Below are 25766 nucleotides of genomic sequence, written 5' to 3' on the forward strand. Positions count from 1 at the left end.
CAGCTTCCTGGAGGTGGACGTGTGACCAGGATGATGCAGCTCCCTGGAGGTGGACGTGTGACCAGGATGATGCAGCTTCCTGGAGGTGGACGTGTGACCAGGATGATGCAGCCTCCTGGAGGTGAACGTGTGACCAGGATGATTCAGCTCCCTAGAGGTGGACGTGTGACCAGGACGATGCAGCTTCCTGGAGGTGGACGTGTGACCAGGATGATGCAGCTCCCTGGAGGTGGACGTGTGACCAGGATGATGCAGCTTCCTGGAGGTGGACGTGTGACCAGGATGATGCAGCTCCCTGGAGGTGGACGTGTGACCAGGATGATGCAGCTCCCTGGAGGTGGACGTGTGACCAGGATGATGCAGCTCCCTGGAGGTGGACGTGTGACCAGGATGATGCAGCTCCCTGGAGGTGGACGTGTGACCAGGATGATGCAGCTCCCTGGAGGTGGACGTGTGACCAGGATGATGCAGCTCCCTGGAGGTGGACGTGTGACCAGGATGATGCAGCTCCCTGGAGGTGGACGTGTGACCAGGATGATGCAGCTCCCTGGAGGTGGACGTGTGACCAGGATGATGCAGCTCCCTGGAGGTGGACGTGTGACCAGGATGATGCAGCTCCCTGGAGGTGGACGTGTGACCAGGATGATGCAGCTCCCTGGAGGTGGACGTGTGACCAGGATGATGCAGCTTCCTGGAGGTGGACGTGTGACCAGGATGATGCAGCTCCCTGGAGGTGGACGTGTGACCAGGATGATGCAGCTCCCTGGAGGTGGACGTGTGACCAGGATGATGCAGCTCCCTGTAGGATGATGCAGCGGAGGTGTGACCAGGATGATGCAGCTCCCTGGAGGTGGACGTGTGACCAGGATGATGCAGCTCCCTGGAGGTGGACGTGTGACCAGGATGATGCAGCTCCCTGGAGGTGGACGTGTGACCAGGATGATGCAGCTCCCTGGAGGTGGACGTGTGACCAGGATGATGCAGCTCCCGTGTGACCAGGATGATGCAGCTCCCTGGAGGTGGACGTGTGACCAGGATGATGCAGCTCCCTGGAGGTGGACGTGTGCAGCTCAGGTGGACGTGTGATGATGCAGCTCCCTGGAGGTGGACGTGTGACCAGGATGATGCAGCTCCCTGGAGGTGGACGTGTGACCAGGATGATGCAGCTCCCTGGAGGTGGACGTGTGACCAGGATGATGCAGCTCCCTGGAGGTGGACGTGTGACCAGGATGATGCAGCTCCCTGGAGGTGGACGTGTGACCAGGATGATGCAGCTCCCTGGAGGTGGACGTGTGACCAGGATGATGCAGCTCCCTGGAGGTGGACGTGTGACCAGGATGATGCAGCTCCCTGGAGGTGGACGTGTGACCAGGATGATGCAGCTCCCTGGAGGTGGACGTGTGACCAGGATGATGCAGCTCCCTGGAGGTGGACGTGTGACCAGGATGATGCAGCTCCCTGGAGGTGGACGTGTGACCAGGATGATGCAGCTCCCTGGAGGTGGACGTGTGACCAGGATGATGCAGCTCCCTGGAGGTGGACGTGTGACCAGGATGATGCAGCTCCCTGGAGGTGGACGTGTGACCAGGATGATGCAGCTCCCTGGAGGTGGACGTGTGACCAGGATGATGCAGCTCCCTGGAGGTGGACAAGAGACCAGGATGATGCAGCTCCCTGGAGGTGGACGTGTGACCAGGATGATGCAGCTCCCTGGAAGTGGACGTGTGACCAGGATGATGCAGCTCCCTGGAGGTGGACGTGTGACCAGGATGATGCAGCTCCCTGGAGGTGGACGTGTGACCAGGATGATGCAGCTCCCTGGAGGTGGACGTGTGACCAGGATGATGCAGCTCCCTGGAGGTGGACGTGTGACCAGGATGATGCAGCTCCCTGGAGGTGGACGTGTGACCAGGATGATGCAGCTCCCTGGAGGTGGACGTGTGACCAGGATGATGCAGCTCCCTGGAGGTGGACGTGTGACCAGGATGATGCAGCTCCCTGGAGGTGGACGTGTGACCAGGATGATGCAGCTCCCTGGAGGTGGACGTGTGACCAGGATGATGCAGCTCCCTGGAGGTGGACGTGTGACCAGGATGATGCAGCTCCCTGGAGGTGGACGTGTGACCAGGATGATGCAGCTCCCTGGAGGTGGACGTGTGACCAGGATGATGCAGCTCCCTGGAGGTGGACGTGTGACCAGGATGATGCAGCTCCCTGGAGGTGGACGTGTGACCAGGATGATGCAGCTCCCTGGAGGTGGACGTGTGACCAGGATGATGCAGCTCCCTGGAGGTGGACGTGTGACCAGGATGATGCAGCTCCCTGGAGGTGGACGTGTGACCAGGATGATGCAGCTCCCTCGAGGAGGACGTGTGACTAGAATGATGCAGCTCCCTGGAGGTATACGTGTAACCAGGATGATGCAGCTCCCTGGAGGTGGACGTGTGACCAGGATGATGCAGCTCCCTGGAGGTGGACGTGTGACCAGGATGATGCAGCTTCCTGTGACCAGTACGATGCAGGTTCCTGGAGGTGGACGTGTGACCAGGATGATGCAGCTCCCTGGAGGTGGACGTGTGACCAGGATGATGCAGCTCCCTGGAGGTGGACGTGTGACCAGGATGATGCAGCTCCCTGGAGGTGGACGTGTGACCAGGATGATGCAGCTCCCTGGAGGTGGACGTGTGACCAGGATGATGCAGCTCCCTGGAGGAGCAGCTTCCTGGAGGGACGTGTGGACGTGGACGTGTGACCAGAATGATGCAGCTCCCTGGAGGTGGACGTGTGACCAGGATGATGCAGCTCCCTGGAGGTGGACGTGTGACCAGGATGATGCAGCTCCCTGGAGGTGGACGTGTGACCAGGATGATGCAGCTCCCTGGAGGTGGACGTGTGACCAGGATGATGCAGCTCCCTGGAGGTGGACGTGTGACCAGGATGATGCAGCTCCCTGGAGGTGGACGTGTGACCAGGATGATGCAGCTCCCTGGAGGTGGACGTGTGACCAGGATGATGCAGCTCCCTGGAGGTGGACGTGTGACCAGGATGATGCAGCTCCCTGGAGGTGGACGTGTGACCAGGATGATGCAGCTCCCTGGAGGTGGACGTGTGACCAGGATGATGCAGCTCCCTGGAGGTGGACGTGTGACCAGGATGATGCAGCTCCCTGGAGGTGGACGTGTGACCAGGATGATGCAGCTCCCTGGAGGTGGACGTGTGACCAGGATGATGCAGCTCCCTGGAGGTGGACGTGTGACCAGGATGATGCAGCTCCCTGGAGGTGGACGTGTGACCAGGATGATGCAGCTCCCTGGAGGTGATGCAGCGTGTGACCAGGATGATGCAGCTCCCTGGAGGTGGACGTGTGACCAGGATGATGCAGCTCCCTGGAGGTGGACGTGTGACCAGGATGATGCAGCTCCCTGGAGGTGGACGTGTGACCAGGATGATGCAGCTCCCTGGAGGTGGACGTGTGACCAGGATGATGCAGCTCCCTGGAGGTGGACGTGTGACCAGGATGATGCAGCTCCCTGGAGGTGGACGTGTGACCAGGATGATGCAGCTCCCTGGAGGTGGACGTGTGACCTGAAGATGCAGCTCCCTGGAGGTGGACGTGTGACCAGGATGATGCAGCTCCCTGGAGGTGGACGTGTGACCAGGATGATGCAGCTCCCTGGAGGTGGACGTGTGACCAGGATGATGCAGCTCCCTGGAGGTGGACGTGTGACCAGGATGATGCAGCTCCCTGGAGGTGGACGTGTGACCAGGATGATGCAGCTCCCTGGAGGTGGACGTGTGACCAGGATGATGCAGCTCCCTGGAGGTGGACGTGTGACCAGGATGATGCAGCTCCCTGGAGGTGGACGTGTGACCAGGATGATGCAGCTCCCTGGAGGTGGACGTGTGACCAGGATGATGCAGCTCCCTGGAGGTGGACGTGTGACCAGGATGATGCAGCTCCCTGGAGGTGGACGTGTGACCAGGATGATGCAGCTCCCTGGAGGTGGACGTGTGACCAGGATGATGCAGCTCCCTGGAGGTGGACGTGTGACCAGGATGATGCAGCTCCCTGGAGGTGGACGTGTGACCAGGATGATGCAGCTCCCTGGAGGTGGACGTGTGACCAGGATGATGCAGCTCCCTGGAGGTGGACGTGTGACCAGGATGATGCAGCTCCCTGGAGGTGGACGTGTGACCAGGATGATGCAGCTCCCTGGAGGTGGACGTGTGACCAGGATGATGCAGCTCCCTGGAGGTGGACGTGTGACCAGGATGATGCAGCTCCCTGGAGGTGGACGTGTGACCAGGATGATGCAGCTCCCTGGAGGTGGACGTGTGACCAGGATGATGCAGCTCCCTGGAGGTGGACGTGTGACCAGGATGATGCAGCTCCCTGGAGGTGGACGTGTGACCAGGATGATGCAGCTCCCTGGAGGTGGACGTGTGACCAGGATGATGCAGCTCCCTGGAGGTGGACGTGTGACCAGGATGATGCAGCTCCCTGGAGGTGGACGTGTGACCAGGATGATGCAGCTCCCTGGAGGTGGACGTGTGACCAGGATGATGCAGCTCCCTGGAGGTGGACGTGTGACCAGGATGATGCAGCTCCCTGGAGGTGGACGTGTGACCAGGATGATGCAGCTCCCTGGAGGTGGACGTGTGACCAGGATGATGCAGCTCCCTGGAGGTGGACGTGTGACCAGGATGATGCAGCTCCCTGGAGGTGGACGTGTGACCAGGATGATGCAGCTCCCTGGAGGTGGACGTGTGACCAGGATGATGCAGCTCCCTGGAGGTGGACGTGTGACCAGGATGATGCAGCTCCCTGGAGGTGGACGTGTGACCAGGATGATGCAGCTCCCTGGAGGTGGACGTGTGACCAGGATGATGCAGCTCCCTGGAGGTGGACGTGTGACCAGGATGATGCAGCTCCCTGGAGGTGGACGTGTGACCAGGATGATGCAGCTCCCTGGACGTGTGACCAGGATGATGCAGCTCCCTGGAGGTGGACGTGTGACCAGGATGATGCAGCTCCCTGGAGGTGGACGTGTGACCAGGATGATGCAGCTCCCTGGAGGTGGACGTGTGACCAGGATGATGCAGCTCCCTGGAGGTGGACGTGTGACCAGGATGATGCAGCTCCCTGGAGGTGGACGTGTGACCAGGATGATGCAGCTCCCTGGAGGTGGACGTGTGACCAGGATGATGCAGCTCCCTGGAGGTGGACGTGTGACCAGGATGATGCAGCTCCCTGGAGGTGGACGTGTGACCAGGATGATGCAGCTCCCTGGAGGTGGACGTGTGACCAGGATGATGCAGCTCCCTGGAGGTGGACGTGTGACCAGGATGATGCAGCTCCCTGGAGGTGGACGTGTGACCAGGATGATGCAGCTCCCTGGAGGTGGACGTGTGACCAGGATGATGCAGCTCCCTGGAGGTGGACGTGTGACCAGGATGATGCAGCTCCCTGGAGGTGGACGTGTGACCAGGATGATGCAGCTCCCTGGAGGTGGACGTGTGACCAGGATGATGCAGCTCCCTGGAGGTGGACGTGTGACCAGGATGATGCAGCTCCCTGGAGGTGGACGTGTGACCAGGATGATGCAGCTCCCTGGAGGTGGACGTGTGACCAGGATGATGCAGCTCCCTGGAGGTGGACGTGTGAAATGGATGATGCAGCTCCCTGGAGGTGGACGTGTGACCAGGATGATGCAGCTATCTGGAGGTGGACGTGTGACCAGGATGATGCAGCTCCCTGGAGGTGGACGTGTGACCAGGATGATGCAGCTCCCTGGAGGTGGACGTGTGACCAGGATGATGCAGCTCCCTGGAGGTGGACGTGTGACCAGGATGATGCAGCTCCCTGGAGGTGGACGTGTGACCAGGATGATGCAGCTCCCTGGAGGTGGACGTGTGACCAGGATGATGCAGCTCCCTGGAGGTGGACGTGTGACCAGGATGATGCAGCTCCCTGGAGGTGGACGTGTGACCAGGATGATGCAGCTCCCTGGAGGTGGACGTGTGACCAGGATGATGCAGCTGCAGCTCCCTGGAGGTGGACGTGTGACCAGGATGATGCAGCTCCCTGGAGGTGGACGTGTGACCAGGATGATGCAGCTCCCTGGAGGTGGACGTGTGACCAGGATGATGCAGCTCCCTGGAGGTGGACGTGTGACCAGGATGATGCAGCTCCCTGGAGGTGGACGTGTGACCAGGATGATGCAGCTCCCTGGAGGTGGACGTGTGACCAGGATGATGCAGCTCCCTGGAGGTGGACGTGTGACCAGGATGATGCAGCTCCCTGGAGGTGGACGTGTGACCAGGATGACGCAGGATGATGCAGCTCCCTGGAGGTGGACGTGTGACCAGGATGATGCAGCTCCCTGGAGGTGGACGTGTGACCAGGATGATGCAGCTCCCTGGAGGTGGACGTGTGACCCCGATGATGCAGCTCCCTGGAGGTGGACGTGTGACCAGGATGATGCAGCTCCCTGGAGGTGGACGTGTGACCAGGATGATGCAGCTCCCTGGAGGTGGACGTGTGACCAGGATGATGCAGCTCCCTGGAGGTGGACGTGTGACCAGGATGATGCAGCTCCCTGGAGGTGGACGTGTGACCAGGATGATGCAGCTCCCTGGAGGTGGACGTGTGACCAGGATGATGCAGCTCCCTGGAGGTGGACGTGTGACCAGGATGATGCAGCTCCCTGGAGGTGGACGTGTGACCAGGATGATGCAGCTCCCTGGAGGTGGACGTGTGACCAGGATGATGCAGCTCCCTGGAGGTGGACGTGTGACCAGGATGATGCAGCTCCCTGGAGGTGGACGTGTGACCAGGATGATGCAGCTCCCTGGAGGTGGACGTGTGACCAGGATGATGCAGCTCCCTGGAGGTGGACGTGTGACCAGGATGATGCAGCTCCCTGGAGGTGGACGTGTGACCAGGATGATGCAGCTCCCTGGAGGTGGACGTGTGACCAGGATGATGCAGCTCCCTGGAGGTGGACGTGTGACCAGGATGATGCAGCTCCCTGGAGGTGGACGTGTGACCAGGATGATGCAGCTCCCTGGAGGTGGACGTGTGACCAGGATGATGCAGCTCCCTGGAGGTGATGACGTGTGACCAGGATGATGCAGCTCCCTGGAGGTGGACGTGTGACCAGGATGATGCAGCTCCCTGGAGGTGGACGTGTGACCAGGATGATGCAGCTCCCTGGAGGTGGACGTGTGACCAGGATGATGCAGCTCCCTGGAGGTGGACGTGTGACCAGGATGATGCAGCTCCCGTGTGACCAGGATGATGAGGTGGACGTGTGACCAGGATGATGCAGCTCCCTGGAGGTGGACGTGTGACCAGGATGATGCAGCTCCCTGGAGGTGGACGTGTGACCAGGATGATGCAGGTCCCTGGAGGTGGACGTGTGACCAGGATGATGCAGCTCCCTGGAGGTGGACGTGTGACCAGGATGATGCAGCTCCCTGGAGGTGGACGTGTGACCAGGATGATGCAGCTCCCTGGAGGTGGACGTGTGACCAGGATGATGCAGCTCCCTGGAGGTGGACGTGTGACCAGGATGATGCAGCTCCCTGGAGGTGGACGTGTGACCAGGATGATGCAGCTCCCTGGAGGTGGACGTGTGACCAGGATGATGCAGCTCCCTGGAGGTGGACGTGTGACCAGGATGATGCAGCTCCCTGGAGGTGGACGTGTGACCAGGATGATGCAGCTCCCTGGAGGTGGACGTGTGAGCTCCCTGGAGGTGGACGTGTGACCAGGTGGACGTGTGACCAGGATGATGCAGCTCCCTGATGCAGCTCCCTGGAGGTGGACGTGTGACCAGGATGATGCAGCTCCCTGGAGGTGGACGTGTGACCAGGATGATGCAGCTCCCTGGAGGTGGACGTGTGACCAGGATGATGCAGCTCCCTGGAGGTGGACGTGTGACCAGGATGATGCAGCTCCCTGGAGGTGGACGTGTGACCAGGATGATGCAGCTCCCTGGAGGTGGACGTGTGACCAGGATGATGCAGCTCCCTGGAGGTGGACGTGTGACCTCAGGACCAGGATGATGCAGCTCCCTGGAGGTGGACGTGTGACCAGGATGATGCAGCTCCCTGGAGGTGGACGTGTGACCAGGATGATGCAGCTCCCTGGAGGTGGACGTGTGACCAGGATGATGCAGCTCCCTGGAGGTGGACGTGTGACCAGAATGATGCAGCTCCCTGGAGGTGGACGTGTGACCAGAATGATGCAGCTCCCTGGAGGTGGACGTGTGACCAGAATGATGCAGCTCCCTGGAGGTGGACGTGTGACCAGAATGATGCAGCTCCCTGGAGGTGGACGTGTGACCAGAATGATGCAGCTCCATGCAGGTGGACGTGTGACCAGGATGATGCAGCTCCCTGGAGGTGGACGTGTAACCAGGATGATGCAGCTCCCTGGAGGTTGACGTGTGACCAAAATGATGCAATTCCTGGAGGTGGACGTGTGACCAGAAAGATGCAGCTCCCTGGAGGTGGACGTGTGACCAGGATGATGCAGCTCCCTGGAGGTGGACGTGTGACCAGGATGATGCAGCTCCCTGGAGGTGGACGTGTGACCAGGATGATGCAGCTCCCTGGAGGTGGACGTGTGACCAGGATGATGCAGCTCCCTGGAGGTGGACGTGTGACCAGGATGATGCAGCTCCCTGGAGGTGGACGTGTGACCAGGATGATGCAGCTCCCTGGAGGTGGACGTGTGACCAGGATGATGCAGCTCCCTGGAGGTGGACGTGTGACCAGGATGATGCAGCTCCCTGGAGGTGGACGTGTGACCAGGATGATGCAGCTCCCTGGAGGTGGACGTGTGACCAGGATGATGCAGCTCCCTGGAGGTGGACGTGTGACCAGGATGATGCAGCTCCCTGGAGGTGGACGTGTGACCAGGATGATGCAGCTCCCTGGAGGTGGACGTGTGACCAGGATGATGCAGCTCCCTGGAGGTGGACGTGTGACCAGGATGATGCAGCTCCCTGGAGGTGGACGTGTGACCAGGATGATGCAGCTCCCTGGAGGTGGACGTGTGACCAGCTACCTGGAGGTGGACGTGTGAACAGGATGATGCAGCTCCCTGGAGGTGGACGTGTGACCAGGATGATGCAGCTCCCTGGAGGTGACGTGTGACCAGGATGATGCAGCTCCCTGGAGGTGGACGTGTGACCAGGATGATGCAGCTCCCTGGAGGTGGACGTGTGACCAGGATGATACAGCTCCCTGGAGGTGGACGTGTGACCAGGATGATGCAGCTCCCTGGAGGTGGACGTGTGACCGGGATGATGCAGCTCCCTGGAGGAGAAGGTGTGACCAGGATGATGCAGCTTCCTGGAGGTGGACGTGTGACCAGGATGATGCAGCTCCCTGGAGGTGGACGTGTGACCAGGATGATGCAGCTCCCTGGAGGTGGACGTGTGACCAGGATGATGCAGCTCCCTGGAGGTGGACGTGTGACCAGGATGATGCAGCTCCCTGGAGGTGGACGTGTGACCAGGATGATGCAGCTCCCTGGAGGTGGACGTGTGACCAGGATGATGCAGCTCCCTGGAGGTGGACGTGTGACCAGAAAGGTGCAGCTAACTGGAGGTGGACGAGTGACCAGAAAGGTGCAGCTCCTTGAAGGTGGGCGTGAGACCAGAAAGGTGCAGTTCCCTGCAAGTGGACGTGTGACCAGAATGACGCAGCTCCCTGGACGTGGACGTGTGACCAGAATGATGCAGGTCATTGGAGGTGGACGTGTGACAAGAAAGCAGCAGCTCCCTGGAGGTGGACGTGTGACCAGGATTATGCAGTTCCCTGGAGGTGGAGGTGTGACCAGAATGATGCAGCTCTCAGGAAGTGGACGTGTGACCAGAATGATGCAGCTCCCTGCAGGTGAACGTGTGACGAGGATTATGCAGTTCCCTGGAGGTGGACGTGTGACCAGGATGATGCAGCTCCCTGGAGGTGGACGTGTGACCAGGATGATGCAGCTCCCTGGAGGTGGACGTGTGACCAGGATGATGCAGCTCCCTGGAGGTGGACGTGTGACCAGGATGATGCAGCTCCCTGGAGGTGGACGTGTGACCAGGATGATGCAGCTCCCTGGAGGTGGACGTGTGACCAGGATGATGCAGCTCCCTGGAGGTGGACGTGTGACCAGGATGATGCAGCTCCCTGGAGGTGGACGTGTGACCAGGATGATGCAGCTCCCTGGAGGTGGACGTGTGACCAGGATGATGCAGCTCCCTGGAGGTGGACGTGTGACCAGGATGATGCAGCTCCCTGGAGGTGGACGTGTGACCAGGATGATGCAGCTCCCTGGAGGTGGACGTGTGACCAGGATGATGCAGCTCCCTGGAGGTGGACGTGTGACCAGGATGATGCAGCTGGACGTGTGACCCTGGAGGTGGACGTGTGACCAGGATGATGCAGCTCCCTGGAGGTGGACGTGTGACCAGGATGATGCAGCTCCCTGGAGGTGGACGTGTGACCAGGATGATGCAGCTCCCTGGAGGTGGACGTGTGACCAGGATGATGCAGCTCCCTGGAGGTGGACGTGTGACCAGGATGATGCAGCTCCCTGGAGGTGGACGTGTGACCAGGATGATGCAGCTCCCTGGAGGTGGACGTGTGACCAGGATGATGCAGCTCCCTGGAGGTGGACGTGTGACCAGGATGATGCAGCTCCCTGGAGGTGGACGTGTGACCAGGATGATGCAGCTCCCTGGAGGTGGACGTGTGACCTGAAGATGCAGCTCCCTGGAGGTGGACGTGTGACCAGGATGATGCAGCTCCCTGGAGGTGGACGTGTGACCAGGATGATGCAGCTCCCTGGAGGTGGACGTGTGACCAGGATGATGCAGCTGTGACCAGGATGATGCAGCTCCCTGGAGGTGGACGTGTGACCAGGATGATACAGCTCCCTGGAGGTGGACAGCTCCCTGGAGGTGGACGTGTGACCAGGATGATGCAGCTCCCTGGAGGTGGACGTGTGACCAGGATGATGCAGCTCCCTGGAGGTGGACGTGTGACCAGGATGATGCAGCTCCCTGGAGGTGGACGTGTGACCAGGATGATGCAGCTCCCTGGAGGTGGACGTGTGACCAGGATGATGCAGCTCCCTGGAGGTGGACGTGTGACCAGGATGATGCAGCTCCCTGGAGGTGGACGTGTGACCAGGATGATGCAGCTCCCTGGATGTGGACGTGTGACCAGGATGATGCAGCTGGACGTGTGACCAGGATGATGCAGCTGGAGGTGGACGTGTGACCAGGATGATGCAGCTCCCTGGAGGTGGACGTGTGACCAGGATGATGCAGCTCCCTGGAGGTGGACGTGTGACCAGGATGATGCAGCTCCCTGGAGGTGGACGTGTGACCAGGATGATGCAGCTCCCTGGAGGTGGACGTGTGACCAGGATGATGCAGCTCCCTGGAGGTGGACGTGTGACCAGGATGATGCAGCTCCCTGGAGGTGGACGTGTGACCAGGATGATGCAGCTCCCTGGAGGTGGACGTGTGACCAGGATGATGCAGCTCCCTGGAGGTGGACGTGTGACCAGGATGATGCAGCTCCCTGGAGGTGGACGTGTGACCAGGATGATGCAGCTCCCTGGAGGTGGACGTGTGACCAGGATGATGCAGTGACTGATGCAGCTCTGGAGGTGGACGTGTGACCAGGATGATGCAGCTTCCTGGAGGTGGACGTGTGACCAGGATGATGCAGCTCCCTGGAGGTGGACGTGTGACCAGGATGATGCAGCTCCCTGGAGGTGGACGTGTGACCTGAAGATGCAGCTCCCTGGAGGTGGACGTGTGACCAGGATGATGCAGCTCCCTGGAGGTGGACGTGTGACCAGGATGATGCAGCTCCCTGGAGGTGGACGTGTGACCAGGATGATGCAGCTCCCTGGAGGTGGACGTGTGAACAGCTCCCTGGAGGTGGACGTGTGACCAGGATGATGCAGCTGGAGGTGGACGTGTGACCAGAATGATGCAGCTCCCTGGAGGTGGACGTGTGACCAGGATGATGCAGCTCCCTGGAGGTGGACGTGTGACCAGGATGATGCAGCTCCCTGGAGGTGGACGTGTGACCAGGATGATGCAGCTCCCTGGAGGTGGACGTGTGACCAGGATGATGCAGCTCAGAATGATGCACCAGCAGCTCCCTGGAGGTGGACGTGTGACCAGAATGATGCAGCTCCCTGGAGGTGGACGTGTGACCAGAATGATGCAGCTCCCTGGAGGTGGACGTGTGACCAGAATGATGCAGCTCCCTGGAGGTGGACGTGTGACCAGAATGATGCAGCTGGATGCAGGATGATGCAGCTCCCTGGAGGTGGACGTGTGACCAGGATGATGCAGCTCCCTGGAGGTGGACGTGTGACCAGGATGATGCAGCTCCCTGGAGGTGGACGTGATGCAGCTCAGGATGATGTGACCAGGATGATGCAGCTCCCTGGAGGTGGACGTGTGACCAGGATGATGCAGCTCCCTGGAGGTGGACGTGTGACCAGGATGATGCAGCTCCCTGGAGGTGGACGTGTGACCAGGATGATGCAGCTCCGTGTGACCAGGATGGAGGTGGACGTGTGACCAGGATGATGCAGCTCCCTGGAGGTGGACGTGTGACCAGGATGATGCAGCTCCCTGGAGGTGGACGTGTGACCAGGATGATGCAGCTCCCTGGAGGTGGACGTGTGACCAGGATGATGCAGCTCCCTGGAGGTGGACGTGTGACCAGGATGATGCAGCTCCCTGGAGGTGGACGTGTGACCAGGATGATGCAGCTCCCTGGAGGTGGACGTGTGACCAGGATGATGCAGCTCCCTGGAGGTGGACGTGTGACCAGGATGATGCAGCTCCCTGGAGGTGGACGTGTGACCAGGATGATGCAGCTCCCTGGAGGTGGACGTGTGACCAGGATGATGCAGCTCCCTGGAGGTGGACGTGTGACCAGGATGATGCAGCTCCCTGGAGGTGGACGTGTGACCAGGATGATGCAGCTCCCTGGAGGTGGACGTGTGACCAGGATGATGCAGCTCCCTGGAGGTGGACGTGTGACCAGGATGATGCAGCTCCCTGGAGGTGGACGTGTGACCAGGATGATGCAGCTCCCTGGAGGTGGACGTGTGACCAGGATGATGCAGCTCCCTGGAGGTGGACGTGTGACCAGGATGATGAAGCTCCCTGGAGGTGGACGTGTGACCAGGATGATGCAGCTCGTGTGACCAGGATGATGAGCTCCCTGTGGACGTGTGACCAGGATGATGCAGCTCCCTGGAGGTGGACGTGTGACCAGGATGATGCAGCTCCCTGGAGGTGGACGTGTGACCAGGATGATGCAGCTCCCTGGAGGTGGACGTGTGACCAGGATGATGCAGCTCCCTGGAGGTGGACGTGTGACCAGGATGATGCAGCTCCCTGGAGGTGGACGTGTGACCAGAATGATGCAGCTCTCTGGACGTGGACCAGGATGGACTCCCTGTGTGACCTGGATGATGCAGCTCCCTGGAGGTGGACGTGTGACCAGGATGATGCAGCTCCCTGGAGGTGGACGTGTGACCAGGATGATGCAGCTCCCTGGAGGTGGACGTGTGACCAGGATTATGCAGTTCCCTGGAGGTGGACGTGTGACCAGAATGATGCAGCTCCCTGAAGGTGGACGTGTGACCAGGATTATGCAGTTCCCTGGAGGTGGGCGAGCGACCGGAATGATGCAGCTCTCTGGAAGTGGACGTGTGGCCAGAATGATGCAGCTCCCTGGAGGTGGATGAGTGACCACAATGATGCAGCTCCCTCGAGGTGGACGTGTGACCAGAATGATGCAGTTCCCTGGAGGTGGACGTGTGACCAGAATGATGCAGCTCCCTGGAGGTGGACGTGTGACCAGAATGATGCAGCTCCCTGGAGGTGGACGTGTGACCAGGATGATGCAGTTCTCTTGAGGTGGACGTGTGACCAGAATGATGCAGTTCTCTGGAGGTGGACGTGTGACCAGAATGATGCACCTCCCTGGAGGTGGACGTGTGACCAGGATGATGCAGACGTGTGACCAGGATGATGCAGCTCCCTGGAGGTGGACGTGTGACCAGGATGATGCAGCTCCCTGGAGGTGGACGTGTGACCAGGATGATGCAGCTGTGACCCAGCTGGAGGTGGACGTGTGACCAGGATGATGCAGCTCCCGTGTGACCAGGTGATGCAGACGTGTGACCAGGATGATGCAGCTCCCTGGAGGTGGACGTGTGGATGATGCAGTGTCCCTGGAGGTGGACGTGTGACCAGGAGCTGATGGACACCAGGATGATGCAGCTCCCTGGAGTTGGACGTGTGACCAGGATGATGCAGCTCCGTGTGACCAGGATGATGCAGCTCCCTGGAGGTGGACGTGTGACCAGGATGATGCAGCTCCCTGGAGGTGGACGTGTGACCAGGATGATGCAGCTCCCTGGAGGTGGACGTGTGACCAGGATGATGCAGCTCCCTGGAGGTGGACGTGTGACCAGGATGATGCAGCTCCCTGGAGGTGGACGTGTGACCAGGATGATGCAGCTCCCTGGAGGTGGACGTGTGACCAGGATGATGCAGCTCCCTGGAGGTGGACGTGTGACCAGGATGATGCAGCTCCCTGGAGGTGGACGTGTGAGGTGATGCACGTGGACGTGACCAGGATGATGCAGCTATCTGGAGGTGGACGTGTGACCAGGATGATGCAGCTCCCTGGAGGTGGACGTGTGACCAGAATGATGCAGGTGGACGTGTGACCAGGATTATGCAGTTCCCTGGAGGTGGAGGTGGACGTGTGACCAGGATGATGCAGCTCCCTGGAGGTGGACCAGTGATGCAGCTCCCTGGAGGTGGACGTGTGACCAGGATGATGCAGCTCCCTGGAGGTGGACGTGTGACCAGGATGATGCAGGTGGACGTGTGACCAGAATGATGCAGCTCCCTGAAGGTGGACGTGTGACCAGAGTGATGCAGCTCCCTGGAGGTGGACGTGTGACCAGGATGATGCAGCTCCCTGGAGGTGGACGTGTGACCAGGATGATGCAGCTCCCTGGAGGTGGACGTGTGACCAGGATGTGAGCTCCCTGGAGGATGACCAGGATGATGCAGCTCCCTGGAGGTGCAGCTCCCTGACGTGTGACCAGGATGATGCAGCTCCCTGGAGGTGGACGTGTGACCAGGATGATGCAGCTCCCTGGAGGTGGACGTGTGACCAGGATGATGCAGCTCCCTGGAGGTGGACGTGTGACCAGGATGATGCAGCTCCCTGGAGGTGGACGTGTGACCAGGATGATGCAGCTCCCTGGAGGTGGACGTGTGACCAGGATGATGCAGCTCCCTGGAGGTGGACGTGTGACCAGGATGATGCAGCTCCCTGGAGGTGGACGTGTGACCAGGATGATGCAGCTCCCTGGAGGTGGACGTGTGACCAGGATGATGCAGCTCCCTGGAGGTGGACGTGTGACAAGAATGATGCTGCTGCCTGGAGGTGGAGGTGTGACCAGAATGATGCAGTTCCCTGGAGGTGGACGTGTGACCAGATTGATGCTGCTGCCTGAAGGTGGACGTGTGACCAGAATGATGCAGTTCCGTGGAGGTGGACGTGTGATTAGAATGATGCAGCTCACTGGAGGTGGACGAGTGACCAGAATGATGCAGCTCCCTGGAGGTGGACGTGTGACCAGGATGATGCAGCTCCCCAGGATGGAGGTGGACGTGTGACCAGGATGATGCAGCTCCCTGGAGGTGGACGTGTGACCAGGATGATGCAGCTCCCTGGAGGTGGACGTGTGACCAGGATGATGCAGCTCCTTGGAGGTGGACGTGTGACCAGGATGATGCAGCTCCCTGGAGGTGGACAAGAGACCAGGATGATGCAGCTCCCTGGAGGTGGACGTGTGACCACGTTGATGCAGCTGCACCAGGATTATGCAGTTCCCTGGAGGTGGACGTGTGACCAGAATGATGCAGCTCTCAGGAAGTGGACGTGTGACCAGAATGATGCAGCTCCCTGCAGGTGGACGTGTGACCAGGATTATGCAGTTCCCTGGAGGTGGACGTGTGACCAGAATGATGCAGCTCCCTGGAGGTGGACGTGTGACCAGAATGATGCAGCTCCCTGGAGGTGGACGTGTGACCAGGATGATGCAGCTCCCTGGAGGTGGACGTGTGACCAGGATGATGCAGCTCCCTGGAGGTGGACGTGTGACCAGGATGATGCAGCTCCCTGGAGGTGGACGTGTGACCAGGATGATGCAGCTCCCTGGAGGTGGACGTGTGACCAGGATGATGCAGCTCCCTGGAGGTGGACGTGTGACCAGGATGATGCAGCTCCCTGGAGGTGGACGTGTGACCAGGATGATGCAGCTCCCTGGAGGTGGACGTGTGACCTGGATGATGCAGCTCCCTGGAGGTGGACGTGTGACCAGGATGATGCAGCTCCCTGGAGGTGGACGTGTGACCAGGTGGACGTGGCAGCTCCCTGGATGCACCAGGATGATGCAGCTCCCTGGAGGTGGACGTGTGACCAGGATGATGCAGCTCCCTGGAGGTGGACGTGTGACCAGGATGATGCAGCTCCCTGGAGGTGGACGTGTGACTAGGTGGACGTGTGACCAGAAAGGTGCAGCTCCCTGGAGGTGGACGTGTGACCAGGATGATGCAGCTCCCTGGAGGTGGACGTGTGACCAGGATGATGCAGCTCCCTGGAGGTGGACGTGTGACCAGGATGATGCAGCTCCCTGGAGGTGGACTGTGACCAGGATGATGCTGCGACATGGAGGTGGACGTGTGACCAGGATGATGCAGCTCCCTGGAGGTGGACGTGTGACCAGGATGATGCAGCTCCCTGGAGGTGGACGTGTGACCAGGATGATGCAGCTCCCTGGAGGTGGACGTGTGACCAGGATGATGCAGCTCCCTGGAGGTGGACGTGTGACCAGGATGATGCAGCTCCCTGGAGGTGGACGTGTGACCAGGATGATGCAGCTCCCTGGAGGTGGACGTGTGACCAGGATGATGCAGCTCCCTGGAGGTGGACGTGTGACCAGGATGATGCAGCTCCCTGGAGGTGGACGTGTGACCAGGATGATGCAGCTCCCTGGAGGTGGACGTGTGACCAGGATGATGCAGCTCCCTGGAGGTGGACGTGTGACCAGGATGATGCAGCTCCCTGGAGGTGGACGTGTGACCAGGATGATGCAGCTCCCTGGAGGTGGACGTGTGACCAGGATGATGCAGCTCCCTGGAGGTGGACGTGTGACCAGGATGATGCAGCTCCCTGGAGGTGGACGTGTGACCAGGATGATGCAGCTCCCTGGAGGTGGACGTGTGACCAGGATGATGCAGCTCCCTGGAGGTGGACGTGTGACCAGGATGATGCAGCTCCCTGGAGGTGGACGTGTGACCAGGATGATGCAGCTCCCTGGAGGTGGACGTGTGACCAGGATGATGCAGCTCCCTGGAGGTGGACGTGTGACCAGGATGATGCAGCTTCCTGGAGGTGGACGTGTGACCAGGATGATGCAGCTCCCTGGAGGTGGACGTGTGACCAGGATGATGCAGCTCCCTGGAGGTGGACGTGTGACCAGGATGATGCAGCTCCCTGGAGGTGGACGTGTGACCAGGATGATGCAGCTCCCTGGAGGTGGACGTGTGACCAGGATGATGCAGCTCCCTGGAGGTGGACGTGTGACCAGGATGATGCAGCTCCCTGGAGGTGGACGTGTGACCAGGATGATGCAGCTCCCTGGAGGTGGACGTGTGACCAGGATGATGCAGCTCCCTGGAGGTGGACGTGTGACCAGGATGATGCAGCTCCCTGGAGGTGGACGTGTGACCAGGATGATACAGCTCCCTGGAGGTGGACGTGTGACCAGGATGATGCAGCTCCCTGGAGGTGGACGTGTGACCGGGATGATGCAGCTCCCTGGTGGTGGGCGTGTGACGAGGGTGATGCAGCTCCCTGGTGGTGGACGTGTGAACAGGATGATGCAGCTCCCTGGTGGTTGGCGTGTGACGAGGGTGATGCAGCTCCCTGGTGGTGGGCGTGTGAACAAGATGATGCATTTCCCATTTGGATCACAGCACTGAATCTCTGAAGAGGAAGCTGGCTGCTTCCTGTTGCAGAGGAATCCTAGAGCACACTTACCCCGTGCACCGAGGGTCTCCCACCCTACTGGGACGAAGTTATACCATGGTGAAGCTCCTGTATATTTGTTTTTCTTCTCCAAATAAATAGTGAAAGTTAGTATTAAATAATGAATCAAAAAACTGTCCTTTGAGTATTTTTAATTATATTAATGATGGAGAGTTTGGTAGAGTTTTGTTCCACTGGGAACATTAAAATATCGATTACATAGTCAATAGAGGAATATTTCCCTTCACTGTGTAACTCTATAGAGAACGTTTTTTGGGGTCATGTAAGAGTCTATTTTATTGTTTTGGTAAATGGTATCTCCTTAGATGGGGGAGGAAGACATTATCCCATGGTCAGTTGATGTGTTGTAGGCGGCACTTCCCAGTAGTCTCATTGTCTCTACCAGCTAATAACACTACTAATATGGCTTAATCTAAGAGTACACTTCTCATCAGTGCGACAAAGCAGAATGTTATTTAGTAATGAAACTTCACTGTTTACATCCGTAGCATCTTCGGGAAAGTTGTCTGTTCGGTAAATGGAGAGTGAGAGGCGCACCTAGCGTGTATCCTGTGCTATTATCAGATTACTGGAGAGTCGAATAGGGTTCACTTTTGGGATGACACCAGCCAATTGTGATCCAAGCATTTGTTGACATTAAAGCTGACATCACTACCACCACTACCACGGCACCACCACCACCAACACTACCACAACCAACATTATCACCACCACCACCACCAACACAAGAACCGACACCACCGCCACCACCCCCACCACCGCCACCACGCCGCCGCCGCCGCAGCCGCCGGAATCGACAAATTGTTTATAAGTAACAAGAGCACTAGTAGCACTACCACCACAAGTAGCAGTAACAGCAGTACTAGTAGCACTACCGCCAAAAGTAGCAGTAACAACAGCACTAGTAGCACTACCACCACACGTAGCAGTAACAACAGCACTAGTAGCACTACTACCACAAGTAGCAGTAACAACAGCACTATTAGCACTACCACCACAAGTAGCAGTAACAGCAGTACTAGTAGCACTACCGCCACAAGTAGCAGTAACAACAGCACTAGTAGCACTACCACCAAAAGTAGCAGTAACAACAGCACTAGTAGCACTACCACCACAAGTAGCAGTAACAACAGCACTAGTAGCACTACCGCCACAAGTAGCAGTAACAACAGCACTAGTAGCACTACCGCCACAAGTAGCAGTAACAACAGCACTAGTAGCACTACCACCACACGTAGCAGTAACAACAGCACTAGTAGCACTACTACCACAAGTAGCAGTAACAACAGCACTATTAGCAATACTACCACAAGTAGCTGTAACAACAGCACTAGTAGCAATACTACCACAAGTAGCAGTAACAACAGCACTAGTAGCACTACCACCACAGGTAGCAGCATCAACAGCACTAGTAGCACTACCACCACAAGTAGCAGTAACAACAGCACTAGTAGCAATACTACCACAAGTAGCAGTAACAACAGCACTAGTAGCACTACCACCACAAGTAGCAGTAACAACAGCACTAGTAGCACTACCACCACAAGTAGCAGTAACAACAGCACTAGTAGCACTACTACCACAAGTAGCAGTCACAACAGCACAAGTAGCAATACTACCACAAGTAGCAGCTTCAACAGTACTAGTAGCACTACCACCACAAGTAGCAGTAACAACAGCACTAGTAGCACTACTACCACAAGTAGCAGTAACAACAGCACAAGTAGCAATACTACCACAGGTAGCAGTAACAACAGCACTAGTAGCACTACCACCACAAATAACAGTAACAAACTAGTAGCACTACCACCACAAGTAGCAGTAACAACAGCACTAGTAACACTACCACCGCAAGTAGCAGAAACAACAGCACTAGTAACACTACCACCACAAGTAGCAGTAACAACAGCACTAGTAGCACTACCACCACCAGTAGCAGCATCAACAGCACTAGTAGCACTACCACCACAAATAGCAGTAACAAACTAGTAGCACTACCACCACAAGTAGCAGTAACAACAGCACTAGCAGCACTACCACCACCAGTAGCAGCATCAACAGCACTAGTAGCACTACCACCACAAGTAGCAGTAACAACAGCACTAGTAACACTACCACCACAAGTAGCAGTAACAACAGCATTAGTAACACTACCACCACAAGTAGCAATAACAACAGCACTAGTAGCACTACCACCACAAGTAGCAGTAACAACAGCATTAGTAACACTACCTCCACAAGTAGCAGTAACAACAGCACTAGTAGCAATACCACCACCAGTAGCAGCATCAACAGCACTAGTAGCACTACCACCACAAGTAGCAGCATCAACAGCACTAGTAGCACTACCACCACAAGTAGCAGCATCAACAGCACTAGTAGCACTACCACCACAAGTAGCAGCATCAACAGCACTAGCAGCACTACCACCACCAGTAGCAGTAACAGCACTAGTAGCACTACCACCACAAGTAGCAGCATCAACAGCACTAGCAGCACTACCACCACAAGTAGCAGTAACAACTGCACTAGCAGCACTACCACCACAAGTAGCAGTAACAACAGCACTAGTAGCACTACCACCACAAGTAGCAGTAACAACTGCACTAGCAGCACTACCACCACCAGTAGCAGCATCAACAGCACTAGTAGCACTACCACCACAAGTAGCAGTAACAGCACTAGTAGCACTACCACCACAAGTAGCAGCATCAACAGCACTAGTAGCACTACCAGCACAAGTAGCAGCATCAACAGCACTAGTAGCACTACCACCACAAGTAGCAGTAACAACTGCACTAGCAGCACTACCACCGCAAGTAGCGGCATCAACAGCACTAGTAGCACTACCACTACAAGCAGCAGCATCAACAGCACTAGTAGCACTACCACCACAAGTAGCAGCATCAACAGCACTAGTAGTACTACCACCACAAGTAGCAGCATCAACAGCACTAGTAGCACTACCACCACAAGTAGCAGCATCAACAGCACTAGTAACACTACCACCACAAGTAGCAGCATCAACAGCACTAGTAGCATTACCACCACAAGTAGCAGCATCAACAGCACTAGTAGCACTACCACCACAAGTAGCAATAACAGCACTAGTATCACTACCACCACAAGTAGCAGCATCAACAGCACTAGTAGCACTACCACCACAAGTAGCAGCATCAAGAGCACTAGTAGCACTACCACCACAAGTAGCAGTAACAACAGCACTAGTAGCACTACCACCACAAGTAGCAGTAACAACAACACTAGTAGCACTACCACCACAAGTAGCAGTAACAACAGCACTAGTAGCACTACCACCACAAGTAGCAGCATCAACAGCACTAGTAGCACTACCACCACAAGTAGCAGTAACAGCACTAGTAGCACTACCACCACAAGTAGCAGCATCAACAGCACTAGTAGCACTACCACCACAAGTAGCAGTAACAGCACTAGTAGCGCTACCACCACAGGTAGCAGTAACAACAGCACTAGTAGCACTACCACCACAAGTAGCAGTAACAACAGGACTAGTAGCACTACCACCACAAGTAGCAGTAACAACAGCACTAGCAGCACTACCACCACAAGTAGCAGCATCAACAGCACTAGTAGCACTACCACCACAAGTAGCAGCATCAACAGCACTAACAGCACTAACAGCACTACCACCACAAGTAGCAGTAACAACAGCACTAGCAGCACTACCACCACAAGTAGCAGTAACAACAACACTAGCAGCACTACCACCACAAGTAGCAGTAACAACAGCACTAGTAGCACTACCACCACAAGTAGCAGCATCAACAGCACTAGTAGCACTACCACCACAAGTAGCGGCATCAACAGCACTAGTAGCACTACCACTACAAGCAGCAGCATCAACAGCACTAGTAGCACTACCACCACAAGTAACAGTAACAGCACTAGTAGCACTACCACCACAAGTAGCAGTAACAGCACTAGTAGCACTACCACCACAAGTAGGAGCATCAACAGCACTAGTAACACTACCACCACAAGTAACAGTAACAGCACTAGTAGCACTACCACCACAAGTAGCAGTAACAGCACTAGTAGCACTACCACTACAAGCAGCAGCATCAACAGCACTAGTAGCACTACCACCACAAGTAGCAGCATCAACAGCACTAGTAGCACTACCACCACAAGTAGCAGCATCAACAGCACTAGTAGCACTACCACCACAAGTAGCAGCATCAACAGCACTAGTAGGACTACCACCACAAGTAGCAGTAAGAGCACTAGTAGCACTACCACCACAAGAAGCAGTAACAGCACTAGTAGCACTACCACCACAAGTAGCAGCATCAACAGCACTAGTAGCACTACCACTACAAGCAGCAGCATCAACAGCACTAGTAGCACTACCACCACAAGTAGCGGCATCAACAGCACTAGTAGCACTACCACTACAAACAGCAGCATCAACAGCACTAGTAGCACTACCACCACAAGTAGCAGCATCAACAGCACTAGTAGCACTACCACCACAAGTAGCAGCATCAACAGCACTAGTAGCACTACCACCACAAGTAGCAGCATCAACAGCACTAGTAGCACTACCACAACAAGTAGCAGCATCAACAGCACTAGTAGCACTACCACCACAAGTAGCAGTAACAACAGCACTAGTAGCACTACCACCACAAGTAGCAGCATCAACAGCACTAGTAGCACTACCACCACAAGTAGCGGCATCAACAGCACTAGTAGCACTACCACTACAAGCAGCAGCATCAACAGCACTAGTAGGACTACCACCACAAGTAACAGTAACAGCACTAGTAGCACTACCACCACAAGTAGCAGTAACAAACTAGTAGCACTACCACCACAAGTAGCAGTAACAAACTAGTAGCACTACCACCACAAGTAGCAGTAACAACAGCACTAGCAGCACTACCATCACAAGTAGCAGTAACAAACTAGTAGCACTACCACAACAAGTAGCAGTAACAAACTAGTAGCACTACCTCCACAAGTAGCAGCATCAACAGCACTAGTAGCACTACCACCACAAGTAGCAGTAACAGCACTAGTAGCACTACCTCCACAAGTAGCAGTAACAGCAATAGTAGCACTACCTCCACAAGTAGCAGTAACAACAGCACTAGTAGCACTACCACCACAAGTAGCAGTAACAGCACTAGTAGCACTACCACCACAATTAGCAGTAACAGCACTAGTAGCACTACCACCACAAGTAGCAGTAACAGCACTAGTAGCACTACCACCACAATTAGCAGTAACAGCACTAGTAGCACTACCACCACAAGTAGCAGTAACAGCACTAGTAGCACTACCACCACAAGCAGCAGTAACAGCACTAGTAGCACTACCACCACAAGTAGCAGTAACAGCACTAGTAGCACTACCACCACAAGCAGCAGCATCAACAGCACTAGTAGCACTACCACCACAAGTAGCAGTAACAGCACTAGTAGCACTACCACCACAAGTAGCAGTAACAGCACTAGTAGCACTACCACCACAAGTAGCAGTAACAGCACTAGTAGCACTACCACCACAAGTAGCAGTAACAGCACTAGTAGCACTACCACCACAAGTAGCAGTAACAGCACTAGTAGCACTACCACCACAAGTAGCAGTAACAGCACTAGTAGCACTACCACCACAAGTAGCAGTAACAGCACTAGTAGCACTACCACCACAAGTAGCAGTAACAGCACTAGTAGCACTACCACCACAAGTAGCAGTAACAGCACTAGTAGCACTACCACCACAAGTAGCAGTAACATCACTAGTAGCACTACCACCACAAGTAGCAGTAACAGCACTAGTAGCACTACCACCACAAGTAGCAGTAACAACAGTACTAGTAGCACTACCACCACAAGTAGCAGTAACAGCACTAGTAGCACTACCACCACAAGTAGCAGTAACAGCACTAGTAGCACTACCACCACAGGTAGCAGTAACAACATCACTAGTTGCACTACCAACACAAGTAGCAGTAACAACAGCACTAGCAGCACTACCACCACAAGTAGCAGTAACAGCACTAGTAGCACTACCACCACAAGTAGCAGTAACAATAGCACTAGTAGCACTACCACCACAAGTAGCAGTAACAGCACTAGTAGCACTACCACCACAAGTAGCAGTAACAGCACTAGTAGCACTACCACCACAAGTAGCAGTAACAGCACTAGTAGCACTACCACCACAAGTAGCAGTAACAGCACTAGTAGCACTACCACCACAAGTAGCAGTAACAGCACTAGTAGCACTACCACCACAAGTAGCAGTAACAGCACTAGTAGCACTACCACCACAAGTAGCAGTAACAGCACTAGTAGCACTACCACCACAAGTAGCAGTAACAGCACTAGTAGCACTACCACCACAAGTAGCAGTAACAGCACTAGTAGCACTACCACCACAAGTAGCAGTAACAGCACTAGTAGCACTACCACCACAAGTAGCAGTAACAACAGTACTAGTAGCACTACCACCACAAGTAGCAGCATCAACAGCAGCAACAGAGATAGTAATATCACCTCCACCCTAGCCAACGATAACAACAACAGCAACATAACAGTAACATCAGCAGAAGCTGCATCGACAGCAGCAGCAGAGGCAGCAGCAGCATAGGCAGCAGCAGCAGAGGCAGCAGCAGCAGAGGCAGCAGCAGCATAGGCAGCAGCAGCAGAGGCAGCAGCAGCAGAGGCAGCAGCAGCAGAGGTAGCAGCAGCAGAGGCAGCAGCAGTAGAGGCAGCAGCAGCAGAGGCAGCAGCAGCATAGGCAGCAACAGCAGAGGCAGCAGCAGCAGAGACAGCAGCAGCAGAAGCAGCAGCAGCAGGGGCAGCAGCAGCATAGACAGCAGCAGCAGAGGCAGCAGCAGCAGAGGCAGCAGCAGCAGAGACAGCAGCAGCAGAAGCAGCAGCAGCAGCAGAGGCAGCAGCAGCAGAGGCAGCAGCAGCAGAGACAGCAGCAGCAGAGGTAGCAGCAGCAGAGGCAGCAGCAGCAGAGGCAGCAGCAGCAGAGGCAGCAGCAGTAAAGGCAGCAGCAGCAGAGGCAGCAGCAGCAGCAGAGGCAGCAGCAACAGGGACAGCAGCAGCAGCAGCAGAGGCAGCAGCAGCAGAGGCAGCAGCAGCAGAGGCAGCAGCAGAGGCATCAGCAGACGCAGCAGCAGCAGAGGCAGCAGCAGCAGCAGAGGCAGCAGAGGCAGCAGCAACAGAGGCAGCAGCAGCAGAGGCAGCAGCAGCAGAGGCAGCAACAGCAGAGGCAGCAGCAGCAGAGGCAGCAGCAGAGGCAGCAGCAGCAGAGGCAGCAGCAGAGGCAGCAACAGCAGAGGCAGCAGCAGGAGAGGCAACGGCAGAGGCAGCAGCAGAGGCAGCAGCAGCAGAGGCAGCAGCAGCAGAGACAGCAGCAGCAGAGGCAGCAGCAGCAGAGGCAGCAGCAGCAGAGGCAGAAGCAGAAGAGGCAGCAGCAGCAGAGGCAGCAGCAGAGGCAGCAGCAGCAGAGGCAGCAGCAGCAGAGGCAGCAGCTGCAGAGGCAGCCTCAACCTCGGCTGTATTTATTATTTGTAAAACTGA

This window comes from Cherax quadricarinatus, chromosome 25 (assembly GCF_038502225.1).
Source record: "Cherax quadricarinatus isolate ZL_2023a chromosome 25, ASM3850222v1, whole genome shotgun sequence".
In the NCBI taxonomy this organism is placed as follows: Eukaryota; Metazoa; Arthropoda; class Malacostraca; order Decapoda; family Parastacidae; genus Cherax; species Cherax quadricarinatus.